Source organism: Oryctolagus cuniculus, chromosome 15, assembly GCF_964237555.1.
Source record: "Oryctolagus cuniculus chromosome 15, mOryCun1.1, whole genome shotgun sequence".
Taxonomy (NCBI): domain Eukaryota; kingdom Metazoa; phylum Chordata; class Mammalia; order Lagomorpha; family Leporidae; genus Oryctolagus; species Oryctolagus cuniculus.
This window is the reverse complement of record NC_091446.1, coordinates 13242005-13255190: the sequence shown is the minus strand read 5'-3', so window position 1 is coordinate 13255190 and position 13186 is coordinate 13242005.

Here is a 13186-nt window from a genome sequence, read left to right as displayed (position 1 = left end):
GACTGCTCCATTTTCCAGCCAGCCCGGGGCTTAGGAGGCAGAGAGGCCGGATGGTTTGTCCCAGGCCTCGGCGGCTGAGCTGGATGGATAGGAGGACTGGGGATCCAGCCTGGGCCCGCTCCGGCTGCGGGAACCGGCGTCGGTTCCTTGGCCTCTCTGTGCACGTTTCCTTGTTTGTTTTCAGGCATGTGAGAATGAGATCAGGTCCGCACGGTGCACGTGCTCAGGCGGGGTCGCCATGGCTTCTGCGGCAGGACAGGGGTCATCCTTAGGGTGGGCGTCCCAGCCTCCCGTCTGCGTGAGTGTCCTCGGCCCTGAGGGAAGAGTGCTGGCGACCCCTCATTGTTTCTGGGTTTTCTTCTGCCTGGCCTTAGACTCTGCCCAACTTCACCTGTTAGGGCCTAACAGCTGCCGGGGATCCAGCCTTGCCGTGCGCTGCCCCGAATTCAGAGCCGGGCACACCCCCCCCCCCCCATCCCGTTTCATCTTTACAACCAGACAGTACGTGTTTAGACCCTGGATTCGCAGAGCAGGGCAGTCCCAGAGAGGTTTGGTTACTTCCTGAGGCTCACGGAGCTGGTAAGAGCAGGGGCAGGGCCGTGGGCCCCGAGCCCGAGTGTGGACCCTGGGGAGCGCACGCTTCAGGCTCGGGGTCTCACGCGGACCTCATTCTCTCCACGGACGCGCCCTGGGATCCGCGTGGGCGTGGCGCGCATCTCCACGTAACCAACTGGCTCCGGGGGCCTCCTGAGACCTCTCTTCTTTCGGCGTCCGGTCCCCTCTGCAGTTCCAGATCAGATGGATCCCCCCCCGCCCCCACCCCAGCCGGCACCGCTCTGGCCGGGAGACCCGACTCAGGACTTGGGAAAGACTCCCTACCCTGCACCTGCTTCCTTTCCCCTCTCTCGCCGCTCGGCTCAGCCGTCACCTGGAATCTCTAAAAGAAGCCGCTGGGTCCCCGGGGGGCGACGGGAGGCCAAGGGAGACCCTGCCTCGTGTCCGGGCCCACTCGTGGCGGGGCAGTAACTAAGAGGTCGACAACCGCCGAGACCTTGGAAAGTGGACTTGGACTTGGGTTTTGCGAGCAGGCTGTCCCCTAGGGCCGTCCCTGAGCTCCCGAGTCAGCAAATACGGAACGGGCGCGCACGAGGTGCCAGGCCCTGTCCCCAGCCTTTGCCGCATCTCTGCCAATACCCAGGTCGAGCCCAGGGCTCGCATGGCCGGGCCTAACCCGGGCCCTCCTGCGGGGCTAGCCGAGGGCGCCCCGACGCCAGTCGGCGGGAGCTCTGGGGTGGGGCCTCAGCCCGTGCCCTGTGCGCCGCTAGGCAGCCGCCGCGCCCGGCCCCGCACTCTGGCCGCGCTGGGCTGGGCGACCCCTGGCGGAAGGAGGCCAAGCTCACACCTCGCCCTCGGGGCTCCGGGTTCAGCCGCGGGTCGCACCGCCCACCCCCGCGCCCCTGCCCCCGGCCCGCGCTCGCACCTCGCACGGTGGCCGTCGGCTTCTGCCCCCGAGGGTCACCAGGGATTTCCGAGGCCACCGCGTTCTCCAGCAGCCGGCCCGGCCCGCCCAGGTGGGAGACCTCTGATGCCGGGTAACCCCCGCTGTGGTTGAGAAGGCGCGCGGGGCCGGGGTGCAAACCCAGATCTAGGTTCCGAGGTGAAGGGCAGCGTAGGCACCTGGATTTCAGAGTTGCCTCCACCCCCCACCCAGCACTAGCGCGCCCTCGGGTCTGCCCCCACCCCGTGCCTACGTCTTAGGAACCTTAGGGGTTGTCCCCCGGTGCCACCCACCTGCCTTCGTGTGCAATGGCTTCTTTCCCTCGCAAACCCCGCGAGCACGCGCCGCGGAGACTGGTGGCTCCAGCCAGCCCGCACCAGGGGAAGACGCCACCGACGGCGACCGGAGAAGCGATCTGGGAACCGGAATCGCCCAGCTAGGTCCCAGCCTGGTGCAGCGCGGGGCTGCTTCCCGGGCTGCCCCTGGGGGTCGTCACGTCCTCCCCCCCATTCCTGCTGGCAGCTGGAGGACCCTGGAGGGCTGAAGGCGCGTGCTCTGAGGGTCTGTGCGGGTGGGGGTCCCGGAAGGGGCCCAGTTGGCCAGGTAGGTATAGCGGGGACCCCAGCTTTGATGATCCAAATTCTAGAAGCCGCTACACACAGTGACAGTCTCTGTGAAACTCTAAGGGATGTGGAGGTGACAGCATGTGTCCTGGAACATATTCCGAACTTACCTGTTTTGGAAAACATTTCATGGAGAATTTCAAACATGTCCAGAAGAAGAGAGAAGGTTATAATAACCCCTCACCCACCGTGTACCACTCCAAACTCCAGCAATAAACTCATGGCCCATCTGTCCCCCTCCCCCCTTGCAGTGTGGGAAATAACCCCTAACAGCACAGCATCCAACCTGCAAATGTTTCCAGCTTGCCTTGCCAAAAAGGACAGCCATGTGACCAAAGCCACAGTGCCATCCCGCAGCCACTCGGCCAAGACACCCCCAGCCCATACACAGCATCCAGTTGCCCAGAGCTTTGTGTAAGTCAGACCCTCGCTTCCAGGTTTCAGCTCTAAGGACAGAGCCACCTGGGTTTGAAGCTTCTTAGCTGAATGACATGGTCAAGTTACTTACCTTCTCCCAGAGCATCCGTTTCACTCTCCCTCTCAGGGTTGTTGCAAAAATTAAAAATGAGGGTGCGTGCTTGGCCTGGTGGTTAAGACACCACTTGGGGCGCTCACGTCACATCTCAGACTGCCCGAGTTTAGGTGGGCACTCTGCTTCCCATCCCAGCTTCCTGCTAATGTGCGGCCTGGGAGGCAGTGGTGGTGGTCAAACATTTGGGTCCCTGCCACCCATGGGGCAGACCTGGAGTGAGTTCCTGGCCCTTGGCTTCAGCCTGGCCCAGCTCAAGCCATTGTAGGTATTTGGGGAGTGGACCAGCAGATAAGAGTTCTCTCTCTTTCAAACGCACAAAATTAAAAACTACAAAAACACAAAATTAACAACTACAAAACTCTTCTCAAAACAATAAATGTAGGAGCTGGCATTGTGGCATAGCAGTTAAAGCTGCTGCCTGCAACACCAGCATCCCATAGAGGTACTGGCTCGGGTTCTGGCTGCTCCATTTCTGATCCAGCTTCCTGCTAATGGCATGGGAGAAAAGCATCGGAACATGCCCCAAGTGTTGGGCCCCTGCCACCCTCGTGGGAGACCTGGATGAAGGTCCTGGCTTCTGGCTTCAGTCTGGCCCAGTGCTGGTCGTTGCCATGAGGAGTGGAACATTCTCTCTCTCTCTCTCTCTCTCTCTCTCTCTCTCTCTCCTTCTTTCTCTGTAACTCTGACTTTCACATAAATAAATAAATCTTTAAAAAAAAAACCATAAAGCAATGCATGTAGGGTTTAGCATAGGCCAAGGAAAATTATCTTTATTATTTCTTCTAAAACTGGAATTTCAGTGAGATTTTAGCTAGTGAAGGTTTGAAAAACAGCGTTTCCGTTGGAGCTTCAAAGGTCTCCAAATAGTTCAAGGATGGGCCTGGGCTGGGTATATTAAGACGAAGCCAGCTTTTCATCCTGGAGGGAAGGAATTTGCACAGACAGGAGCTCTGGTGTGGTGGAAGCCGGCTCAGTGCACCCCAGGTGAGGGCTCTGCGAATCTCCGTGTGGTCTCAGGGCGAGGCTGGGCTTCCTCACCTGTACTTGGGCACGTGGGGTCCCTGCTGCCTGCTGAATGTGGGGCTGGCAAGGTCACCCCATCACCTGTCCTTTGTGTGTCCACCCACCTCATTTATGCCTCTCCCTTAGCTTAATTAACTCCAATTCCCCCGCCGTATGCTCTCAGAAGACCATGCACCTTGTATGCACAGGACTCGCTCTGTTAAAACTTTCCATTTATTTGTGTGATTATCGGATTGTTTCTCTTCCACCATAAGCTCCCCGCTGAGGGCAGAGATCATGGCTGCTTTCTCATCATTATGTCCTCAGCACTTAACACAATGCATAATTGTTGAATGACTTTTTTATTTTTTTTGGTAGCTACATTCAGAAACTGGTTTAACCCTAACCCTCACCTTCATCAGCAATCATAGTAGGTAATTCACAATGCGCTATTCCGATATGTTGTATAGGAAATTAACCTCCAAATGCGTGGCCAGGAGAGCTGCTCTGGAGGTGACAGAATAGAAAGGCCACAGATCATGTTAAGAGGCTTGCATCACACAGATTACTGAATAAATTTAAAATGCAGCAAAGCAAATGGGAAGAGATGGGGTAGGTTAACATAATGGTATCAGAGGGAAGCCGGAGGGAGGAGCACTCGCTGAGTCCCGGGGTGTATAAAACACAGTGGTCACCGTCCACATGGTGGTGACAAGGACCCATCCCTGAGGGGGAGCCAAAAGGGACCCCACAGACAGAAGTCCCAGACAACGGCACATTTCCACTCCTGGAGAGCTCTGGACTCTGTAGCAGGAGTGCATCCCATCAATTGCCCTGTGGTTTCTCGGGCAGAGCACAGTCAGGCTGAAGTGGTCTCGGTGCACACAGCTGCCAGCCCTGTGCTCTGTAACTTGTTCTTGGAATCTCTGTGTGCGCACAGCAGTCTGGTTCATTCTGTTCTACTCCGTTTATTCTCTCCACCTCTAACATGTCCCACGGCTGCTGATGAACTCATTACCTATGCAAATTCCACTTGTCTCTCACAAGCCACTTGTTACTCAACCTCTCTCTACACTTAGCATACCCCATGCATTTTGCCTCTATCTTGTAATCTATCGACTTGCTTGCTATCCACACCTCAAACTTCTAATTGATTTCTCTTGCCTCCTATGCAACGACTGGATATTATCAACTAATACTGCGCACATGTATTATGCATTTATTAAATGCCTACTGTGTGTAACACCTATCATGTTAGATGAGACTCTTTGCAGCCTTCCATCCAGTGGAAAGACACAATGAGAAAGGACCCACTGTGACAAGTGCTGGGAAGACAGGGCGGAGGGAACCTGCTGCTCTAAGAATATGGAGTGGGCAGTCAGGGAGGGCTAGCCTGAGGAAGCGGCATTTGAGCTGAGATCTGAAAGGGGTACTCCATGGCCCTGGAGTTCCAGAAATTCCTAACAACCGAATACCAAGGAGAAGGGCATTATTTTGTCCCATCCCAGTTTTGTTGCCAGGAGCTTCTTCTGGGCCTCCCAGGTGGGTGGCAGGGGCCCAAGCACTTGGACCATCTTCGGCCTGCTTCCCCAGGCCATTAGCAGGGAGCTGGATTGGGAGTGGAGCAGCTGGGACTCGAACCGGCGCCCATATGGGATGCCACAGCTGGTGGCTTACGCCACTGTGTCACAATGCTGGCTGAGCCCAGCCCAACTTTGAGTCAAATTTAGCCTGTTTTCCACCCAACTTTCCCGGGAATACCAACCTCCCCTAGTCCTCCAAATGCACAAATGTGTTTTACACAACAATGAGAATGAAACACACTTATTGGCAGAGCAGTGTTTAGGCTTATGCCTAACACTGACGGGGCTCCACAGCCTATAATTAGAATTTAACAATCCCAGAGAGGAGTAATGTGCGCCCTGTGGGACAGATTGGAGGCTTTTCGTCAGTCCTGCGGGTTTGGTGGGTAGATTGGCCCCTGCCTTGCCTCCCACAATAACTGTCCCACTGAGGTAAACATGTCAGAAACAAGAACAATGAGATCACCAATAACATAACACCCATACTATAAACAAAAGGAACACCACCCTCAGCTCTGGTGGAATGCAAAACACAATGTGGACCAACTAACAGAGCTATTTGAAAAACAAGTGACTCCCAGCCAAGCGTGGATGTAGCTCTCCAAGGGCAATTTTCTGGGAATGTCAGGACGGGGAGAAGATTTTCCTGAAGCCTGCTCGCCTTGGCTGCTGTGGGTGGGGTCACAGATCCGAGGCACCAGACAAAGAGGCGCAGGCCCCCGCCCCGCACCACCACATTTATTCTCGCCTGTTCCTCCGGCTTTGCTCCTGAACGCAGACGTGTCTCGGGTCGCAGGTTACTGCAGCTGGGGAGCGTGCAAGCAGATTCCCGTCAATGCCATTTGCCTAAGACCTCCGGCTTCCCCCAAATGCCCCAGCCTTCCCATCACAAGCCGGGCTTCCTGGGCGAGGCGGTTGCTCTGTATTTCCTTGAAGACTGCATAAGTGGCTGGCAGAATGTTAGGGGGCAGCGGGCGTTTAGACATGGCCCTGTCCACCCGCTTCTCCTTGTAGACAAGGAGACAGGCTCCTGGTGCAGGCACCAGATGACACAAAAGGCACTGCTATGGAGAAAGCACGACACAGCCCCATACAAATGCACAAAGAAGATGGATGTGTGTGTCAGCCCAGGTCTCCGGCTGCTTTCGGCCGGGCATCGTAACTGGCCCGCATCCCATGAACCCACTCTCTGGCCAAGTTTTCAGCCAGCTTCCATGTGGCTTGACAAAAGATATGGAGACAGAGGCCAAGCCCACTGCGTAGGAATGGAATGACTGAGTGCATCTGGGACACGGTGGCTGGTGTTTCCGGTGGAGGAAAGGCTACACTGGGTAAGGCCTTTGAACCAGCTCAAACAGGCTCATGGGGGGAATGGCCTTTATAGGATCACACACTGGCCCCGCTCTGTTATGTGGCTCCTTGCTGTGACCAGATGCCTGCCGGATACTCTAGGCTTGCATCCTTTCAGGTGTAAGTGTTAGGAAAGTGAGAGCCTATCTCGCTCTCTCTCCATCTCTTTTAAAGATTTATTTATTTATTTATTCATTTGAAAGGCAGAGGCGGGGGTGGGGTGGGGTGGGGACTTCCATCTGCTGGTTCACTCCCCAGTTGGCTGCAATGGCTGGAGCTGCACTTATCCGAAGCCAGGAGCCAGGAGCCTCCTCCAGGTATCCCACGTGGGTGCAGGGGCCCAAGGACTTGAGTCATCTTCCACTATTTTCCCAGGCCATAGCAGAGAGCTGGATTGGAAGTGGAGCAGCTGGGACTTGAACCAGTTCTCATATGGGATGCTGGCACTGTAGGTGGAGGCTTTACCTGCTATGCCACAGCGCCAGCCCCAAGTGCCTATCTCTCAATGCTTCTGACTGGGTTGTGCGCTCAAGCCTTAACCAAACGCTGGCCAAGGGAAAGCAACACAGAACAGCTGAGTCTGGGTCACATGCTCATCCCTGAGGCGGGGTAAAACATACATAGGCAAGGAGAAAGAGGGCTCCTTTGGGGGAAAAACTGAGGTATTAGGAGAAAGCAGACTGTGTGCTGGACAGCAGGAACAAATATGTCCACCTTACACGCAAAACTGGACACAGAACGTTGGTGCACCCGCCTTCCGGTGGCATGAGCCACGGGGGTACTCAGACCCGCGTGGCCGTCCTGAGATTCCCTGAAGCATCCTGGCTTCATCTCCGCAGTGACCTCCGCATGCAGAGTGGTAGGCTGGAGCTCTGGACTGTGCATCCTGCGGATTTGTAATCTAGTCCCTCCCTCCCCAGAGACTTCAGAAGGCTGGCGTGCCCTGGTCTCCTCATCCATGCGACAGGGGCAGCGTAAGGCAAGTGAAAGCTGTTTGCAAAATGTCAGACATCCCGCAGAGGATGGGGGCGGGGGGCCGAGCCGTGCTTTGTGGAGGTTGTAGGCCCTTTCGCACGAGGCCCTTGCTGATGTGTGGGTGAAAACCACATCAAAGCGGTCTGATCGTCCTTGAACTCAAACCTGCATGTACCCGCCCCATACAGCGAGTGGGCATTTTGGACCATGCATGAGAAGAAAGGAACCACAAACGGGCTCTCCTTCTGGAGCTATGAGCCCTGACCCCACAGGGCATCGTCTACCTGCCTGTCACGTGAGAACTGGGGCAGCAGCATCTTGTTTGTCTTGCATCTGGCTTGGTGAGCACTCAGAAGGTACCAGTTGGGGAACACCTGCCGGTGCAGCCCAGGTTCATGACCGAGGGGCAGCACAGAGCGGTGGCTGCAGCCATCTCCTGGCCTTGCGGGAGACGTCCTGGGATGCCTGTTCTCTGATGCCTTTCCAGGCATCACGGGGAGCGGCTGCCATCACTGAGCAGCCACCCACTTGCACCATGCCCTGTTTCTCTGATGCTTGGCCCCGCATAGCCCCATGGACAGGAAACAGGACGAGGGAACTCCTTCTTTCCTTCCTTCCTTCTTTCCTTTCTTCCTCTCCCTCTCTCTCTCTCTCTCTTTCTCTTTCTTTCTTTCTTTCTTTCTTTCTTTCTTTCTTTCTTTCAAGATTTATTTATTATTTGAAAGGCAGAGTTAGAGAGAGGTAGAGGCAGAGAGAGAGACAGAGGTCTCCTATCCGCTGGTTCACTCCCCAAATGACCTCAAAGGCCAAAGCTGCGCTGATCGGAAGCCAGGAGCCAGGAGCTTCCTCTGGGTCTTTGCATGCGGGTGCAGGGGCCCAAGGACTTCCACTGCTTTCCCAGGCCATAGCAGAGAGCTGGATCAGAAGTGGCACAGCCAGGATTCGAACCGGCGCCCATATGGGATGCTGGCACTGCAGGCGGCGGCTTTACCTGCTACACCACAGTGCCGGCCCTGGAACACCTTTCTTTATAGCTCTATCCCCAAACACATAAAAAAGGAACTTTCTGCAGGAGCCAAACTAACCCCAAGAAGAGAGAGAAAGAGGCTGTGACATCCTCACGTGGTGGCAATGACGGAAACTTGTGAATTCCAACTACTGTCAGCTGCAAGCCATCAAAAGGGACGCGTCAGGCTTTTGGACAAGGCTGCTGTACCTCCTCCCAGGAGCACCCCACCACAGCAGGACCCTGCCCTGCCTACATCCACATCCCAAACCCACACCAGGGTCTGCTGTGGTGCCGCAGGTTAAGCCTTAGCCCTTATTGGAGGGCCTGGTTCGAATCTGACCTATTCTGCTTCCAATCCGACTTCCTGCTAATGGCCTGGGAGGCAGCGGTGATGGCCCGAGTGCCTGGGTCCCTGCCACCCACGTGGGAGACCCAGATGGAGTTCCAGGCTCCTGGCTTTGGCCCAGCCCAGCTTGTGCTGTTGTGGGCATTTAGGGAGTGAACCAGCAGTAGGAGGATCTCTCTCTCTCTCTTTCTCTCTCTGCATTTCAAATAAAGAAAGAAATTTTTAAATAAAAAAAGGGGAAAGGGACACATAAATCCAATAGCCAGAAATAATCTCTAATTTCCAGGCCTGGACAACGCAGCCTGCCACAGCTGTGTCGCCACATTTTCATGGGTGGACTCTGGTATTTGGGGGTGACAGAGTCTGGATTTCTGGCCTGCGGCTGTGATCCTGGCAGGGACAGTGCTGGGTTCCACCTCTGGAGAGAGCGCTACAGGCCGGATAGAAAAGCAGGACTTGCGCCCTGGGGACCGTGGGACTCTGCAGTACTTGAGTGTGCAATGGGGGCACCTCCGCGGGGGAGGGCAGCCGGCCCGCCCGGCATGCGCTCACATACCAGGGCTGGAGTTACAGAGCTTGGGGGTTTTAACTGACCTACAGCCCTCCGCACCTGCGGGAAGCAGAGTAGCAGCCCCACCCCCACCTGAGGCCCCGCCCTCTTTCCTAAACTCGGTGGAAGCCGACTCCAGACGCGCTCCTGGGGCTCCCTCTGGGGGTGCTGCCGGAAACGACCCAGCGCTGCGGATTTTGCGGAGAACTGAGAGACACACCGAGGCTTCCTGGGCACCGGGTGAGAAGCAGGAGGAGGAAGGAGCTCGTGCCCAATCGGCGGTGGGGCGAGAGTCGGCCGTTCCCACCGCGTGGGGGCCGTGTCATAGTGGTGGGGCTGGCCATCTAGTGAAGACGCCTTGGAGAATCGCTCTGGGCCCCTGCGGCGCGTGCCTCCTGGTTTACCCGGGCCCCGCAGTCGGAATGGCAGCTCCAGGGGACCTCCCTGGAGGACCCTAGCCCGGGCGGGTCGCGGGTGCAGCGCGGCGCGCGCGCGCGGCAGGTGCAGGGGACCGAGCACGTCAGCCGCTTGGCCTCGCGCGCGGCGTGAGTTGTTATAGGTCCTGACAGATGGTGGCGGCTTCGACAGCCTGTCAGCCCGCCCGAGCCGCCTGCTCTTACTCGGAGCTCTGGGCTTGTCCGCTAACGCTTTTGACCTGGGAGACGGGGCGGGAGCAGGTGCGCTGGGGCTGGAAGCGAGATGGGCTCGGCTTAACGCAGACCCGGCTTGAGCTGAGCGTGCAGGGGAAAGCTCAAGGGGTCGGGTTCCAGGCCTGGCCGTGTGGCTCCAGTGACCTCTCTGAGCCAGTTTCTGGATTTGTGTAACAAAGTGGCAGGACATGGTATTTCCTAAAGATCTTTTAAGAGAATCAATACCCACTTTAATATGTATGTGAATTTTTTAAATGGCCGATGGTGTGTTCAGTGGCTTGGGGATATTTGCTACCACTTTCAGATGACAAATATTCAAGAATCTGCAACTCAAGGCTTCTACTCATTTGGACAACTGGGAGGCCATCGCCTGGACACCACTGCCCCCTTGTGGCAGCCGGCCTAAATGTGCCGGGTGGTGACGACTCCAACAGCTGAGGGTTCAAAGCTTTAGCAACCAGGGGTTTGTGAGGGTTTTGATAATGTCCCCAAAGCTCTTCTCAGCCCTGGGAAGAACCAGGCCTAAAACCGTGCTAGATGCTTTAGCTGCTAACCCGCTAATGCCTTCTATACCCTCAGCACGGTTATTTATTTATTTATTTTTTGACAGACAGAGTGGACAGTGGGAGAGAGAGACAGAGAGAAAGGTCTTCCTTTACTATTGGTTCACCCTCCAATGGCCGCTGCGGCCGGCACGCTGCGGCCAGCGCACTGCGCTGATCTGAAGCTGGGAGCCAGGTGCTTCTCCTGGTCTCCCATGCGGGTGCAGGGCCCAAGCACTTGTGCCATCCTCCACTGCACTCCCAGGCCACAGCAGAGAGCTGGCCTGGAAGAGGGGCAACTGGAGCACGGTTATTTAGAAGCAATCTGTAAGTGGATTTATAGCCAGATGACCTAGAGCCACTTCAGATTAACTCAGGTCAAGCTATGCCTCAGAGGCCGGGTATGCCTCCACTCCAGAGTGACTCTTTGCAAGGGGGGAAATGACGTGAAGCCGGGGTGGCACTGGCGGAAGTTAAGCATCCTATGTGCGAGAACAGACTTTCCTGTTGTCCGTTCATGGAGGAGATATTTCTACAGCACAGCATCTGCCCTTTTAGAGTGAGCAGTTCAGTGTGGTCAGGGCGCTCACAGGCTGTGTAACCCAGCTGTCCAGTCCCACAGCATTCTGGGCTTCCCCCAGGAGGACCCTGTGGCCCCAGCCTGCTATTCAGTTGGTGCCCATTCCCAGTTCTCCCCAGCCGCTGGCGATCTGCTGTCTCTGGATTTGCTGAAATGGAATCGCACAGTATTTGGCTCTGCTGTCTGGCCTCCTTACTTAGCATAAGGCCTGTGAGGTTTGCACTCGCTGTGGCATGTGGCAGCACCTCAGTCCTTTTCATGGCTGACTGGTATTTCACTACCCGAACACACCACGTTTGTTTATCCACTCACCCACGGACGGCCGTCGGCGCTGTCTCCACTCTTGGTTGTTGTGAATAACGCTGCCAGGAACGTTCTTGTCCGAGCATCTGTTCTAGTCTGTGAGCTCCATTCTTTGGAATGCATATCTAGGTTTGCTTCAGTTCTTTAGAGTGAAGCATCATGGGAGGAGAAGACAACGGGCTCCAGGTGCTAACAATTCCTGTGTATTCTCCAGGATCTACTGCAGGTTGTGGGCTGGCTGGTTTGGCTTTGCTGCTGGTTTGGCTTCACTGGGACCAAGCGCTCCCAGAAATACTCTGTCCTTACAGGGCATACTGGAAGCTCAGGAGGGCAAAGCAGTCCCTGCAGTGTTGGCCAAAGCAAGTCATGTGACCAAGCCTCATGGTGACAGAGGAGGATGTCAGTCCTTGTGGGGCCTATTGGGGGGTGGGTGGGTGCTGACTTACAGTCAGGGAGCAAGGAACAGTGGTCTTGCCACGGTTAGCTGGTGCTCTAACTGCTTCATCTGCACTTTCTGTGCCATATTTATATTTGTTTATTTGAAAGAGATAGAGAAAGGTCTCCTATCTGCTGGTCCACTCCCCAGATCCCTGGAAGAGCCAGGAGCCAGGAACTCCATCCAGGGCGCCAATGTGGGTGGCTGGGCTCACGTTCTTGCACCATCCCCTGCTGCCTCCCAGAGTGCGCAGTAGCAGGAAGTAGGGTCAGAAGCGAAGGTGAGACTCACTCAGGCACTCTGATACGGGATGCAGGGCTCTCAAGCGGCACCTTACCCACTGTATCAAATGCCCATGCCATCTCCGCCATATTTACATTCCATCAAAGCAGCCCGTGGTCTTGATGCAAACGTGTTTCCACTGTGCTTGTTCATAGAGGGCTCCCAAGCCTCAGGCCGGGAAGCAAAGCATCCTGCCCGCGGGAGACGCTCCTGGGAGAGCTGGGATCCCGCTCGGTGGAAACTTTTAGGCTCACTTAACCCCAGCCAATAAGTGGCATCAATTATTCACCTCCGGGAGCATGCTCAGAAATGGACCGTGGCCGCGGAAGGCACCAGCGGGGTGTGTGTTCTCTGCGGCGACCACACCTCTGCTCGCCTTCTCTATGGCTGGACCGCTCTAACAACGTTAAAACATTGCGGCTTCAGATCTCAGGGACGAGTGAAGCGAAGCTGTGCAGAGCCACGTGTCCTTCTCAGATGCGAGGGCTTGGCACGGGCGCCGCTTCCTGCCAAGCCAGAGGATAGTGGGTGCAGGTCCTGCCCACCAGGCGGCCTCCCCGGCGCGATCTTAGGCCCGTGCAAAGGACTTGGCCTCTGCTCCTAGGATCTCCACTGAGGAGCTGACTCGAGAAATGCCCCGCCCCTCTGAAAACCATTGTGAGAACTCCGCCTCTTTGGAAGACTCTGTTCAGAAAGCCGAGCCTTGGAGGGACGGAGACGCGATGTTTCCAACGCTATCATGAGGATGCACCCTCAGCCGCCCCCTTCAAACCCGACCTTGCTCTGTCCTGGAATCTCAGCTTGCTCCGTCTCCCCGCACCCTCCTTCAGCACAGGGAATGCACTCAGCTCGGCCGTGGTTTCCCGTCTCTGCCACGTCTGGAAACAGAAGACCAGGAGCTGAGGCCGCCCCAGGATTTCCCCTC